The sequence below is a fragment of the Pelmatolapia mariae genome, linkage group LG2, assembly GCF_036321145.2.
Source record: "Pelmatolapia mariae isolate MD_Pm_ZW linkage group LG2, Pm_UMD_F_2, whole genome shotgun sequence".
Taxonomy (NCBI): domain Eukaryota; kingdom Metazoa; phylum Chordata; class Actinopteri; order Cichliformes; family Cichlidae; genus Pelmatolapia; species Pelmatolapia mariae.
This window is the reverse complement of record NC_086228.1, coordinates 37,999,061-38,015,304: the sequence shown is the minus strand read 5'-3', so window position 1 is coordinate 38,015,304 and position 16,244 is coordinate 37,999,061. Positions and strand designations below refer to the sequence as shown.

The window sequence follows — 16,244 nt, the reverse complement described above, 5'->3', positions numbered from 1 at the left end:
CTTGGGCCGTCTCACTTGGTGTTTGCACCACATAGCTGTGTCAGTGAAGAGCAGCACTCTATCAGCTCTCCCCTGCAGCCTCATCAACTATCCAGACCATGTATGTGACAGCGAGCAGATTCAGATCTGTGCTGGCTGCGCTCAGATTCTGTGCGTGGGCAGAAGGTTAGACGCGATGGCTTCAGGAGGCGCGCAGAAATGGTTTGAGGTCTTTTGCTTGATTCTTGATAATGCTGTGTTCAGTTGTGTTGCACTGACATTAAATGTCCAATGTTAAAATGTAATTTCATATTAAGTTTTCAGTCTGAATTGCTCTGCTCTGGAGAGGAGGATAAGTGCATGCAGTACGTTGGTCTGATCTCGATGACTAGCCATCCGATTCATTTCAGATTCAGCAGGTCTCTGATGCTCGTCCCTTGTTGCCAGGCATCATTATTAACCCTCGACAGAATTTTATTAGAAGGCTTACATCTCCAATAATTCTGAAACTATTGGAATATTTTAAACACCTAAATGCAGCAAAAAATGTTGTAAATTCAGATTTCTGATTTGTACATTTCTTCATTTCATTCTCTATATCTTATTATCCATTTCTCCTTCTCTTCTTTCTCGTCCTGCTCACCTCAAGCCTCATCTCATGAAATAAAGTCAAAGCTCTAATAGCTGAAAACATCTATAAACATATTTACTTATTCCAAACATTGTGGAAGTTACAGATTTTTTAAAACACATCAGACATGCGACCCTCCCTCTCCAAACAGCTGACAAGAGCTGGTCAAACAACAGCTGGTTATGAGCTAACATTATGCCAGCTAATGTTAGGATCAAGCGTCCTAAAAGTCACCCTCTGATAAACAGTTTGATTAAATTTACACATCACAGTTTTTTCTTCTTTTTTCTTTTTCTGCTAAGCATCTGAGTCGCTAACAACGCTAGTTTCACCAGCTAACAGTAGCTAGCAGCAGCAAAAACAGCAGCGCTTTTTGATGAGAAAGTTCTGGAAATTCTCAACAGCTGACCTCAGTATCATCGTCACTGGACCGAAGTGAGCTTCACGTACTCATCGACCCCTTTCACAAAGTTTTACAGCTTCCTCCAGAGTAAATAGTTGTGGACACTTCGTACTTATGGCCGTACCACCGTGAGCATGCCCGATCTCATCTGATCTTGGAAGCTAAGCAGGGTTGGGCTTTGTTAGTACTTGGATGGGAGACCGGCTGGGAATACCAGGCGCTGTAAGCTTTCGGATGACAGCAGCTCAGGAAGTAGAGCAGGTTATGTACTGATCGGAAGGTTTGATCCCTGGCTCTTCCAGCCTACATGCCAAGTATCCTTGGCCAAGATACCAAGTTGCTCTCCGATGCATCCATCGGAGTATGAATGTTAGTTATGAAGCACTAAAAAGCTTAGAAGAAAGTGAATGTTGTATAGAGTACTCGCTTTTCTTCGAGTAGAAAGGCGCAGTATAAGAATCAGTCCATTTACACCCAGCATTATGAGGTAAACAGTCATCTGACAGCCTACACTCACTAGATGAACGCAGTCCAGAACATTTGAGGTGACTTTGCATTAAAAACGTAAATATCACAAAATATTTAATTGTTGCATATCTGTTCTCTGTCCCCCCTTTTTCCTCGTCCTGTCCAGTGAGCAGAATCATGTCTGAATGCTTAGTTGTGCCAAACATTTTTTTAATTCTTGATCTAGTGTTGATTAAAACATGTTCAAATTTAGTGTGTACAAAACACCTTTTGGTACACAAAGAGTAACAGAAACATAGCGGGAACCTCCCAGCCAGCCCCAGACATTATGGGGTACAAAGGGTTAAGGCTTCCTGTAGGATGTCATGATGATGTGACCTTCCTCATTAATAACAAGAAGGCATATACACTTTGACACTCTCTGATTGTATATAAAAGTCGCACTGTCTCAGTGTTGGTTAGTTAAGACATTTGGTCGAGAGGGAGAAGTCGAAGTTAATAACTAAAGCTAGCATCTTAAATAAGCAAGCTGCATTCATGAACTGTAACGTCATGTCTGCCACTTAGTGCTAATTAACTCTAAGAATACTTTACGAATGCCTGTCCCACAGAGAAGAACAGATTATTTTAGAGATCACCGCACATCATTACAAAACAAGACTTTTTCCAAAAAGTCTGGTTATGACAGGAAAAATAGCTTTTAGACTTCCTTTGTGCGAGATGCTTTTGCCTCCTCCTTAATTAATGAGTGTCTTTCTATTGTGTCTATTATAGAAATATTAGTATTTGTTTCAATCACTCAGCAGTGCAGACTGTGCCAGGCTCATGTTGATGCCTCTGCATTCATTTGGTGGCTGATCCAGAGTATTAAAGCCACTGATTATTTAATGCTTCTTTATGTAAAAACTGCTGACATCAAACAGCACTCTATTACAGTGTGCAGAGAAAATGTATTTCCACCCTTGGCAAATGCCAACAAGGACGTGCTTTGACAGAGGAGCTTCTTTTTTCTGCCACTGCCATCAGCAGAGCCAAAAGGCCTCCTGTCGCCCTCCTGCTGCCTCCACCTCCCGCTGCAGCACCTCCACACAGGGAGGGACATTGATCAAGTGTCAGCCGTGGAAGAGGGCCCAGCGGATCAAGAGCTGCTGGAGGAGGCCATAAAGCTGGAGCCCATCCACCTTTCTGTCTTTAAATCCTTTAGGCTGTTGGAGGCCGCTGGGTGTATCCTCTCCCATCCGGTGCTGGCTGCTTTGTCTTCCCACTGTAAACCCAATCATCTGAGAGAGTCCAGTCCCTTTCCTGGCTGCAGTTCTGATCCAAATCCCAGCCGATGCCTTGCTCCTGGCCTCGGTGCAGTCCAGATAAGAGGATTTTCTCGGGCAGCGTTTTCCCCACTTCAGGAGCCAGCTGCTGACAGCACTGAGGTGAGGCTGTCAAATGTAGTTTCACAACAATGTCATGTCTCATCAGGGGGTGTCATTTCTCTTGTACCATTTTTTTCACTTATTCTCTGTACTGCAGTGTCTGCCTGAGATAAGCAGCAGTGGACCAGCTTGATGGTGTTCACACTCACAATGAGGATTAGAAGAAATCTTGAACTTTTAGTTAACTTTTCCTCACATTTACTACTTTACCTGATTCTACATTAAAGTCCTGTAGTTCCCATTAGTGCTGGTCTTATGTGTGACACACAGCAATCTGCTTATGTGTGGAGGGATCTGGCCATACTTGATTATCCAGATGGCAGAAAAGTGTATGGCCACTGGAGCCAAAGCAAAAGTTGAAATAAGTTTCATGGAAACAGGTGGGAACGTGCTTGTAACAGAGGTGTGAAGAACATTTCCCCTTCTAATATGTCACATTGACACGTTGATTAGTTAACACATTGTTATAGAAACAATAGTTCCTCAAAGGCAAAGCCTACTGGTGCTGACCGTGTGGTTATAGTTAATAGGTCATACGTTTCTGAGAGTCAGCCAGCCGTTTTTTTTCTTTTCTGTTTTTAACTTCTTGGCTTCATTTTCCTAAAACCATTTCACGATAACAATCCTTTGATGATGTTTTCTATAATGAGGTGAGGACCCTACAATAATTGAGACAATCAACAATCAGACGGCACAAGTGGGGAGGAAGAACGATCTTTTAACAGGAAGAGACCTCCAGCAGAACCGGACTCAAGAATGAACATTTTCTACTGTAAAAACAGATGGAGGCTGAAGTAAAAGAATGGACAGAAAAGGGGAACGTAAAGAAGACAAAAAGCAAATAGCAACAGGGGCCAGTCCTCACTTGAGGTTCTGGGCTGGTGGGCATGGGGGCACACGCCCGAGATAAGATGAGACTCAATAGATCCCTGTGGGGTAAATATGTGAAGGGCGGTCGTTACTTCCAGCTCGCAGCAGTGTGTTACAGCCAGACGCAATGTTTCCTAATAAGTACACATTTGGTTGCACCATGTAAACTCTCCCATACTCAGGTCAGCAGTATTATCTCCACCACCTCTGGGTTCATCAAAGCCAGTTTGTACCAACGGCTCCCATCGCCAACGTGCTGGAACACAAACATCACTAATTACTCATATCTCTGTCACTAACTACTAATCACACACACACACACACACACACACACACACATGTCTGGTTTGCTATCCTCGTGGGGACATCCCATTGACATAATGCTTTCCCTAGCCCCTTACCCTAACCCTAACCATTAAAAATGAATGCCTAACCCTAACCCTTACCCTAAACCTAACCATAACCTAATTGTAACCCTGACAGTAAAACCGCATTTTGAGTGTGAAAATTGCTTTCAACCCCAAGGGGACCTGGATTTTGGTCCCCACGGTGCAGAAAGTCCCCACCAGGATAGTAAAAGTCAGATTTTGGTCCCCACCAGGATAGTACGAACCCGTACACACACACACACACACACACACACACACACACACACAGTTCCAATATTCCTCCATCCTGGGATGCAGCTGACAGTCATTTAGTAAAATTGTAATTTTTTATTTTCACAAATAAAATTAACTACATTCAAGGTACTTTATATTCTATTATTAAAGTCTCATATCCGGAGTTTGAGCTGTGGTGATTTTTAATTTTTAGATGTCTTTTTAAGAAAGTGCAAACCTCAAACTGTTCAGTGTCATAAATCCTCTTTTTCATGAATGCCTGGATAATATTAACATCAAGTGTAGTTTCCTGAACAGCTTTTAGTTTATTTGATATTTGATTAATATTATAATTTTTAATTTAAAAAAAATTAAATTGAAAACTCCTAGTGGATTGAGAAATTTTGGCCCCATGTAAATGTGACTAAACGTTTGGTAAATAATATAAAAATCTCTCTATACTACAAAATGCAATGACACCACTAATTACATCTTTGTCGATATTGTAGGTGACTTAGAACGATAGAGTAACAAATATGTTAATAATGGAGATTGTAATGCATTTTAAACCACTTGGGGACAGTAAACGTCCCAGTCCTGCACTGGTTTGCTGTGCTGAACACCTTTTGGAGTCCAGGCTGGGCTGAGCAGATGTGACCCCGTCAGTTCTGGTCAGTTCCTTCCTGAATGTTCACCTTGCTGCCTCACTTGTCTCTCCACCTTTCTACAATCTAAACTGGTGAAAAAGCAAATAACTCTTAGCACTCTGTTTCTGTGGAATCTATTCTAGACCACTTTAGACTTTCTCCTTGTGACCAGCTCATCCTCCCAGAACTTCCAGTATACCAGTTTCTGACCCGACAAACCTGTTTTTTGCATTCAGGGCCCCTGTTATCATTTCTTGGTCTATGACAGTAAGTGAGTTCTATGGCAGAGAAGGATACATATACATAGAGACAATTCTCAAGCTGTTCCTGGGATTTATTGAAGAACATAATATAGTATATCTTTCATTTTAAGAAGTCACACCTTTTCAGGTCTTATCAGTGTCCTTGTTTCAGGTATTTCTTGTGTTCAATCACAGTATGAATGTATTTTTGCTCTGTTCAGTGGAGTGTATATGCCATAACATCCCCTTTAAAAGCATGCCATTAAGTACGGGGGCAGTAAGACTACAGGCCATAAAAGTCATCATCTGTCTGCACTTTGAACATGCAGCCAACTTCACATGCCTGCTATGCTCTCGTAATGTATAGGCATGAATATTCAGAGTGGGGAATGCTTTGAAAGAACACTTTGATCCTCACGGGCACCTATCCAGGAAGCATGTTAAAGAGATTTAAGGACGTCTAACTTACAGACTACTGATGCTGGCTTACCAAAGACACATCATATCATATTTAAAATGTACAGCATACTGATGTTAACATTAAAATTTTATCAGCGAGAAGCAAAAACTTGTATGCCAACGGGTTTTCCAAAATGAAAAAGATCCTGTGATTGTCCAGATTCTTCCAGGTGGATGCTGTTTTCTCTCCTCTGTGCCATGGATTAGTTTTGCTTTTGCACCCTATAGATGCCTTTTCACTCTAGATCTCCATTTATTCTGATTTGAGGTAATAAATTAACGTCTTACATGATTATTTGATGAAATAAAGAAGGAATACCTCACAGCTGTCAATAAGAGAGGTGGGCAGAAATGAAAAAGCTGTGATTCCTACAGACCTGGTTGTGCTTACCCTCCGATAAAAGCTGCATGTTCAGCCCCAGTTTATTAGATAAACGTGAGTTGAATATTCTAGTAAACAGTTCTTTTTTTGGCTGGTGCTATTAGGAGTAGCCACAGATGCCTTGAGCTGATCCTGTATGGACTTATTTTAACTCATGTACTAATATCAGTCGTTTGACTAATCAACAAAAATAAAAAGTGTTTGTGTCCATAAATTCACAGCCCTCGCTGTAAAGGATGTTTTTAGTTATTGCATTTCACTCATCACTGCACTGGAAAAAACCCAAACTAGACGTTATAAGTTTGTATGATACTTTAGAGCATTCTGCATCTGTTCGGTTCCAATCAAAGGTTTCTGTTAGCAAATTGGCCATATTACAGTAATAAGGTGAGTATAGGTAGCTATACTCACCTTATCAGATCTCATCTAAGTCCTCAAGAACACATTCGATGACACTCAAAACAACACATACATATACACATCAGATTCAGATGCTTTGTAATTTATGATGCAGAGTGACTTGTAAACTGACTGGTTAGTAAGTCAGTCATCCTGTGCCGGTCGTTCCTCTTTTATCCCTCTTTCCATGGTCGACTTCCATCCATCCAGTCTGTGAGTCAGTATTTCAGAGCCATGGGGAGTCTGGCAGTCCGTCTGCCACTTCATCACTGACCTTGTTCCCTCATCTCCTCCTCTTCTTCCTCCCACACTACACTTCTCCCTCCTTCCTACCTTCTATTGCTCATTTGCTTGCTGTCTCCTGCTAACCTCTCCCGTCTCCTCTCCTTTTCCTCCCAACTCTCCCACTCATTGTCCTGCACCTCTCCTCTTTATTCCTGACTTCTTGCTCTGCCCGTTTGTCTCTTTCTCTCCCCCCTCATCCCCACCCCTCCCTCTCTCCCCCTGCATGTTGGTGAGTATAGCTTGCTGGCTCTCACAATACCTCAGACTTGTTCATTTTCACATAAAGTGCTCTGCAGCTTATGTGTAGCAGAAGAAAGGAAGAACATATTCCCCAGAGTTTTATGAGTGGATATTTATGAGAATGTGTCGTTAGTTCAGAGAAAGAGAAGAAGGGAACAGATAAAGCGAGAGATCGAAGCCACCACAGCAGACAAAGCCACGAAATATGACGAGGACAGCAGAATGTACCTTTACAGTGAGCAGACTTACAAGGTGGCTTCAAATACTCTCTGTTAAACTCTTGACTCACAGTAAGAGTTTGGCAAAGCCTTTCTTTATTGGGTCTGCATGGCTCTGTAGATTATTTTAATAATGTTGTGCAAGTGCTGAAGTTGTAATAAGAGACTTTTTAAATCATTCCTTATTTCAAAGTAATGTCAGCACTGGATCGTGGTTTAAAATAATGGCAACTTTATTTGTAGAGCACATTTTAAAACATACAGTAACATAAGTCTGTATAGTTTGAACAAAAGCCACAGACTCAACATAAGGACACATGTTACAGAATCAAGCACACAGTCTTACGGTGATCACAACAAACACATGTTAGATGTAAACTATGGCCACAGTTCATGGAAGAAAGATGAAGGTGCCGCTCACCTGTGAAGATGAGTAGTTTGAGGTTGTAGCTCCTCGTAGCCTTCCTCTGTCTGTTAGGTCAGCTGGATCAAAAGCACAGTTGCCTCCGGTTTTAAAATGAGAGCAAAGAACATTTCGGAGACTCTGATCAGATGATCTGAGACGTCTCAGTATCTGTGCTGTAAGCAGGATGTGATCTCTCTGAAGAAGCGGGCTGATGTAATGACTGACCTCCTTAGAGAAACCGTCAGGGCCAAAGACAAAAACTTCAGTTTGGCCAGAAGTGAGATGAAGGAAATATGAATGCATGCCATTATTTTGGAACTGAAGCATTTGTTGGGGTAGAAGAAGCTGCTCACTTACTGGAAGCTTTAACAGAAAAAATACAGCTGGGTAGCATCAGCAAGGTTACAGAATTCAATTCAAATTCAGTAATGCAGTTTCAGTGCTGTGGTTATGCAGGTAAGAGGATTGGAATTTCTAGCTTAAGGAACTGATGAGTGCCACTTTTAGCTCAGCTCCTGATGAAGGACTGATTCATTACGAGGAGAAGGCAGACGACAGGCAGCGTGTGAGAGTGCATCTGTCATGAAAATCAGTACAAACACTGACAACAGAACTCCATGAGACACTCGGGCAGGTTGAGAAGATCCAGACTTGAACTTTGACCTGATAACAGTCATTTTACTAGTAAAGAAATTTTACATTTTTCACAGTCATCAAAGGATGTGACAGAGGAAGAGGACTTGGGATTAAGTCTGTTAAACTTGGATTGTTTTTATTATTATTAAACCGGCAAAATAAGACATGCTCATATGTTTAATGGCAGAGGGAGGAGAGTCACTGCTTCATCTGGAGGGAGACAACATGGAGTTTTAGATTTCTTCATATCTGTTGAGCTTTTCTGCTCTCTCTCCTGTGGTGGTGGTTATGATTGCTGATCCAATGGAAACGACTAGGACAGACTATCAAACCAATGAACTAAATCACTGACAACCAAAGAAATGAGCTGTTGTTATGGGTAAATACAGACTGGGCTGTGTTCTTCTTGGACGACAGCGTAAAACTGTCAGAAATCATCGGTTTGTGTCAGACACTACTGAATGGAATAGAGGCGGCAATGTTAAGAACTTCTGTGGCTGTACAGTTAGAGGAATCATCAGTAAGTAACGAGATGACCTGACCTACCTGAGATAGTTATCACACCTTTAAAAGCCAAACATGCGTCTGACAGAGTAAGGCTTGAGTTCAGACTGTACGGGCAGGAGTGGGACTCTGGAGGAGAGCCAGCTGATCTCCTGTGTCTGTCTAGCCGAAGCCAGAGTGTGGTGCTGCTGAGTGCAGGGGAGACAGATCCACTCTCACAGCTGCTGTGAATTGTATCTATTGTATCTGTATGTATATTTTAACTCATCATTAAGGAAATGTACTTGATATAAACAATTTGAATAAATAAAACTTTGATTTTACAGGTTTCAGGTGCCTTTTAAACAAAATTATTGCTTCATGTGAAGAAGCTTTTTTTGAGTTTACCATGAAGCTTTGCCCACTGATGCCAGATCATCCATCTGCAATGGCTTCTGTCCTTTTTCTTTAGGCACAGAGCCCAAAGTTGCTCATTTCAGTCCTATATTTGCAGAGCTGTTACTCAATTTTATAAGAGCCACTCTTATAATTTTATATAAGTTATAAATCAGCCAGATTACAAAGACAGAAATACATGAAATGTCCAAGGAAACACTGCAAATGAAAAGTTCTTCCACAAAGTAAACAGGCCTCAAACATTAACCGTTGGCTTTGTCAAACAGCTTTAACACAACAACATGTACAGTAAGGCCAAATGTAAGCACAACATCTACATGTTCTGCTGTATTTAACATCTCAGCTCAATATATTTAGGCTGCAGAGCCTGTAGCTCGTGCATGTGGAGTTTCCACCATAGTTATTAAATATTCAGTGCTGACTAATAATTTTTGTGAGAAATCCTGTAATTGGCAAGTTAATCCCTTAACGCTCACTCATACTGACACTCAAAGTTCATCTGCAGCAAAAATAAGTAGAAGTAAATTCAATTCTGTAAATTTTTCTAATAACATGCACTTCCTTCCTGAGAAATCCACTAACTGTAAATATGCAAATGTTTTAATACACAGAAGAGCTCCTTTATTTTGCCGCAGTTGTACAGCTTTACTGCTGTAGTCTGTTCTGCATGTATGTGCAGCGCAGGCTTCAGGTTTCCACACTGCACTTGTGTTGGCTGCATGTTGGACCTGAACTGGCTTTCAGCTGGTTGCATTCCCAGTGTATTCGGCATTTCGGATACTGTGGCTCATTAGTCAGCTCCTGGCCAGAGTGAGGTACTGCTTACTAAGATGTACACACACACGCACACACACACACGCACGCATGCACATGGGGACGGTTCGATTAACACAGTTCAGCAGTGGGAACACCAATGAATATGAATAAACAGAAATAATTACATGTTTGTCTGAATTAATAAATGTTTGCACTGTTTAAAGTTAACGCTAGAAAAAAAGGTGAAGCTATAATTGTGTCTGTTATTAAAATATTATCCAACTATAAATGTGTAACAGTAAAGCAGCAGGTGCAGCAGTTCACAGTCTAACTGGTATTGACATCAGGCACTGAGGTAAATGCAAGTAAACCACAGACTGTATGAAATACATCCAGTAGCTTCAGTCAAGCTGAAGTGAAGAGGGCTCCATAACCTGCATTCTTCCTCCTGCCCAGCAGGGGGCAGCTGTTTTGGTTCCAAACAGAAATGTTGTTGCATAGTGCATGGGAAAGTGACCTTCAGCTCCTTGTTCTGTCACCTCAGTAAACACTTACCTGAGAGTATGCAAACATGATTGCGTCGGTGCTGGACTTAAACTGCCCTTCATCATTTGAACGGTGAATTTACAGTTAGCTTCTCCAGCTTCCAAAAGAAGACGCTTTAATCTTTTAAAACTGGAAAAACTTTGAGCACGAGCACAAAAAAAGAAGGTGCCAAAGACTGCTGTCAGCTATGCTGCCTGTGTGTGTGGTCTTAAAAAAACGAGCCCGCTGAAGCACTGTCGGTGAGGATAATATCTCAGGAAGCTGTTATTTACCACTGAGCAATCAAATTAGGGTTGTTGGTGGCATTCTGTTTTTTTTAAATATGCTTTTAACAAGAAAGCAATGTAGTATGAACTACAGATGAGCTAAATGGAGACTCGTCAATAAACAGTGAGAAACAGGGAATGGCAAGGTACACTGTGGGAATAAAGCAGAGTGTAGTGGATGCACTGAAGTGCAGTGTACACGTCTCTGCACCTTCATGCGCATGCTAGAAAGTATCTGTGACATGCACGAGTATGCGAAGAATAGGATTAGGAAGTACACGGTGTAGGAAGGAGCAGACCATTTGTCCTGAACAGTCTGTGAGTCCTGTATAGTTTAGCTTAATGAAGCATCAACAGCCAAAACATGCTGGTGATAAGTTCCATTTTACCTGATTTCTGGTTTGCTGACTCTCTTGCTTTTCTCCCCCACCGCCCACCATTCTGACTCCCCGTACGCGTCCCGCTCACCCCCGCTGCCTCTTTCTCCTCCTCTCCATCTAAATCGTGAGGATAGCTTGCGACAGCTTCATTCCTCTTTCTCCGCTAACCGTATCAGGCGCTTAAACCCCTGACGTGGAGAATGTGTTTATAGGCAACAATTATGTAAAGTAAGTTAAGCCCCAGCCAATTGTGCTTTGCTCCTCTATCCCCTTATGTGCTGCAGGTTTAAGTCACTACCCTTTTTTGCTGCGGGAAGAATGCCAGACTGCAAAGGCACAAGATTGTGTGGGGAAATAAATATTTTCACTGAGTGCAAAGAGATGAGGAATGTTAAAGCAACAGAGATACCTAAACACGACAGGGTGTTGGATGGGGAACAAGGGGGAGAAGTGATGGACCTGAACTCTCCAAGAGGTACGAAAAAACATTTTGTTTTCTTTTGTTTACAGCTCCTCTCTAAAGGACTATGACCACATATTCTCCAGCTGTGAACTCAAGAACTTCCACAAAGACGGAAAGCCCTTCCCAGGCCTTATCTGCCCGAGACACGAGTAGATGAGACAGCTGTGGCCTGTGTGACAGAGTTATTACTAGGCCACTTGCTTTTTTGTCTGACGTTGGTTTCTTTGAGAAATCCTACAAAAATCCTTCGTCTGGCATTTAGCAGAAGACATAAAGGGTGAGAGATGTGGGGGAGGGAGGAATCATCCGCTGGGAGGATTGCACACCGTAAACACCCCTGTGGATACAACTGACAGTGAAAACAAAGTGGCTGTCCATTTGCATTAGCTGAACTTTATTCCACTATTTTCTTTATTTGATATAAAACAGGAAACCTTTAAAAGTGAAATGAATTAATCAAGCGTCTCAATATCAAGAAGCTACAATGAACGCTGTGATATGAAGCACAAATACTGCCTTTACTGAACCAAGAGGAGGGAGAACGGAGGAACAGATGCTGGATGATTTTAGTTTTATGTTCTCATAGCTATTTTTCTTTGTTGCTAATTTATGCAGTAAAAGTCTGAAGTCAATTCATTTCATACAACAAAGCCAAATTAGCATGTTTTTACTTTAAGACACCAAGATGGAAAATTAGGCTTTTTAAGGAAGTTGATCGTTGCAACTTGAAACAGCAAAAGGCTTCAAATATTCACCTATTCTTTATTTTTTTCTTTCATTTTTCTTTTTTTTCCCTTTTTTTCTTTTTTTCTTCTCTTGATAGTCATCTGTCTCTGGTACTGTGTTTCACTTTTACTTCCCTGCATTGTGATGTAGTTCAGCTGTGTCTCCCAGGTTTCTCCTCTCTGACCCGATCACCTCTCTTATAGTCGCAGTCAGAGCGTCTGTATTCACAGCCATCCTGCTGCACTTGAACAAAGCTTGTGTGTTTTCCACACACCTCGGCAGGTTGTGTGTGCAGCTCGAAATAAACTTAAAGCTGCCAACAAGTTTTAAGCCGTTTTCTCATATGTTGTAGATCTGTATTACAATATCAGTATGACTAAAGTGTCCATTCAGTCGGCTATTTTGCAGGCATACTTTTTTTTTTTTAAAATTATGTATTTATTTTATTTTATTTTCGGTTGTTACAGACGGGACAGACATGACTGGGGGATAGGACAGGGAGAAAGAATGAAAGAAAGAGAGGGAGAGAAAGAAAAATAGAGGGGAGAAGAGATGGTGAGAAAGGGGAGAAGAAAAAACAAACAAACAAACAAACAAAACACCTGGATCACCTGTATGGGAATAAGAAAAAACAGAAGAGAAAACAAACAAGAAAGAGCAACATAATAAATACGACACCATCACAATAAACTAGCTAACAGTAGATAACAGTAGATACTAAATATTACATGTTATTGTACAGCACGCAAGATCGACTGCGCACAATGTGCTTTGAGGTAGCAGCCAAGAAAGGTGTAGTTTGTGTCTGTGCACACCTGTGTGGATCAGCACGCTTGTATTCCGAAGGTTTCTCCATGTAACGATCTGCTAGGGAGTGTGGGGAGCCACAGCTGTGCCAGAGAGGACCGGGCCTCAGGCCCAGAGGGCACCCCACCCCCTAGAAGGGGCCCAGCCGGGCCACAGGCGCCAGGCCCCGCCAATCGGCCACCAGGAGTGAGTCGGTACATACATGAACGCCCAAGCCCCAGTCGACAAGAACCACCAACACACCAACGTCTGAGGGCATCAGCCACCGGCAGGGAGTGTGGTGAGGGAGATAGGTCTCCATACCTCGGAGAGCCTGAGATGTTCCCAGAGACGTGGAGTCTAAGACCCAACCTGACATATAGACACAGACGAACAGGCGCACGCAGACACAAACATGCATTCCCACCCCCATATACACAAATAAATACTCGGCACTCACCTGACGTGGAGACAGACACAAATAGACACTGTACACACATTCACACTCCCCAAACATACTCTATATCCCAGGTCCGGGTACCCCCGCCCCCAGAGGGGCAAGCTGTACCCAGACCCAGGAGATGTAACCCTTCTCTCTGGGGTGGAGGCAAGCAGACCACCTCCTTATCTGCAGTAGCAGGGAGGCCCCGCATCCCAGACCCCAATCTGACGGCCAGCACCTCCTCCCAGCCCCCCAGCCCCAACGGTTAACAGAACGGGGGTGAGTGAAGACCCCAAACCTCCCTCCGCCCGCTCATATGTAGTGTTGCTGCGTGCTGTTCTAAAGTGCATTTTATATATTCACCTATTCTTAATGTAGCCAACTAATGTTTTTGGATGATTTTTCAAATTGTTTACATTTGACTAAGCCAGTCTGACTAATCAGATCAGATTGCATTTAGCAATAAGTGCACTTGTAGCTCAAAACAACACACCTGAACTGAATCATACAGTTTTATGGAAATATGATTTTACCTCAGACACACTGATGCACCTCTTGCTCTCTGCCTCCTCAGACGAGAGTCCAGATTTGCCAACAAGACCTGAAACTGCACCACCAGCATCCTGAAATATGTATGATGGGGTGGGCAGACTGACCCACAGTCCTGATATTGATGCTTATTTTTGTATTGGATTGATACTCGTATGCTCTGTTGGGTTTAGCTGTGCTGTGGTCATGTGACTCAGCATCACTCCACTGAGCAGTGACATGCTGCAAATTTCACCTCTCAAACAGAGGTGATTCACGTTGGTTCTTCAGCAGCACTTAATGTTAAAGTTTTAGTGGTCTTCATAATTGTTACTTTAGTGTGGCAGAATCTCCATCACACTTTTGTCTCCTGGACATTCATTGGGAGCAAGTGGTCATCTTTACATAGAGTTTACGGTCCCACTCCAAAGCTCTGGCTCTGGCTTTTCCTTCTTTCCTCCAGTGCAGTGCATGTGCACGTATGCAAACACTCTTCAGAGCTTTAAACAGAAGGAAGTAAATGCTTCACCAACATGATTTTGCTTTTATTTCTTGAGTTTTAATTACCAGTCAACACTCAGATGGGAAATAGAGAGAATGCTTCTACACTGGGAGTGCTTTCCAGTTTCATTACCAAACAGGGAACACACACACACACACAACACACACACACACACATATGCAAAGCAGCCTGGATGTTTGTAAGTGTGCGCATCTGTGAATGTAAGGATGGTAATTTCAATCTCAGTGGGAAACCTTTGAATGGACTTTGGCATCCCTCGTTGAGTCCCAGTTTTCTCACAGCAGGGCGCACACACACACACACACACACACACACACACACACACACACACACACACACACACACACACACACACACACACACACACACTCTTAGTGCAATAGACAGCAGAGACAAGAAAAGGGACTCGGGGAATTCACAGAGCAAAGATGGGTAATTACTCTGTAGGCTAAGAACGCGTGCTGTTTCAGCCCCTGGTGTCAACTCCATGACATGATGCAAACAAATGTTTTTGCAGCTTACTCACCTTTGTTCTGAGAAGTAGTCTATTCACATCACTGTCAGTCAGGCTGTCATGTATTAGACACGTATGAGAGACGGAGGTTTGGGTCTTTGTGCATTTAACAAATGTGATCCTAAATGGTGAATGCGGAATAGGCTTAAAACCTGGCACATTTTTTATTTTGTTGGCTTTAACTCGAGATAAAAGCTTCTTGACTCTACAACAATTGTGAAAGAGAAAGTTTTCATGGGAGTCTGTGGAGTCCTGTCAAAATGAAATATACACACTGCTTTCATAGGAATTAAGAGTGTAAGTACATCTAGGTCCTGCTAATCAAATGTAGTTCATTAGCTTGTCACCAGGAAGTGTTCCGATAGACGTTTACGTGTGTGTGCAGGAGTGAAGCATTCAGGCATGTTAACTCAATACTACAATCCTCCCTGGAGGAGACGACCCAGCAGTTTCAGCATAAGATCAGACCATCAATGCATCTAGACTCTGCAGGCTTCAGTTAGCATGTTAAAAATGTTAAAGTTCATGAGAAAAGTACTAAAGAAGTACGGCCTGTTTGGGAATGTTATCTGGAGAAAGCCTCTGTTCTCTAAAAAAGACATGGCAGCGTGGCGTATGCTTCCATGAACAAACCGAGACTTCTGGACAGACAAGACCAAAGTGGACATGTCTGATCATAATAAAGCACCATTGTTAGTGAAACGCAGCACAGCATATCAGCAAAAACACACACAAGTCAAGCATGGTAGTGGAGGGGTGACCTGTACCTCGCAGTCATTTAGTTGTGACTACGGTCTCTTGGCACTGAAAGACTGGCTCTGTCATGGTCCTGGGTCGGTGAGCCAGTGTTTCTGAGTTTTGTACATGTTTTGAGTTTAGATTTCCACCGTAGTGTTTTTTTACTCACTGTGTCTTGCTCCCTAGCCTTTAAGTATTTCCTGAGTCCAGTTTTAGGTTTTGTTATGTTCCCTGTGTTCTGTATTTCCTGTTTTACTTTGATAGTCCCTGTCCTGTGTGTCGTGTGTCTGGTTTTGCTTCCTCCTGTCTCTCATCCCCTGATTGCTCCCTCTGTGTATTTAAGGCCTGTGTTTCCTTCATACTGCGCTGTGTTCTGTTTACC

The 16,244-nt window shown here is 42.4% G+C and overlaps 1 pseudogene; it reads left to right on the top strand.

Moving 5' to 3' along the window:
* The first annotated feature begins 1,123 nt into the window (after positions 1-1,123).
* LOC134646531 (5S ribosomal RNA) lies at positions 1,124-1,242 on the top strand (annotated as a pseudogene).
* The last annotated feature ends 15,002 nt before the right edge of the window (positions 1,243-16,244 follow it).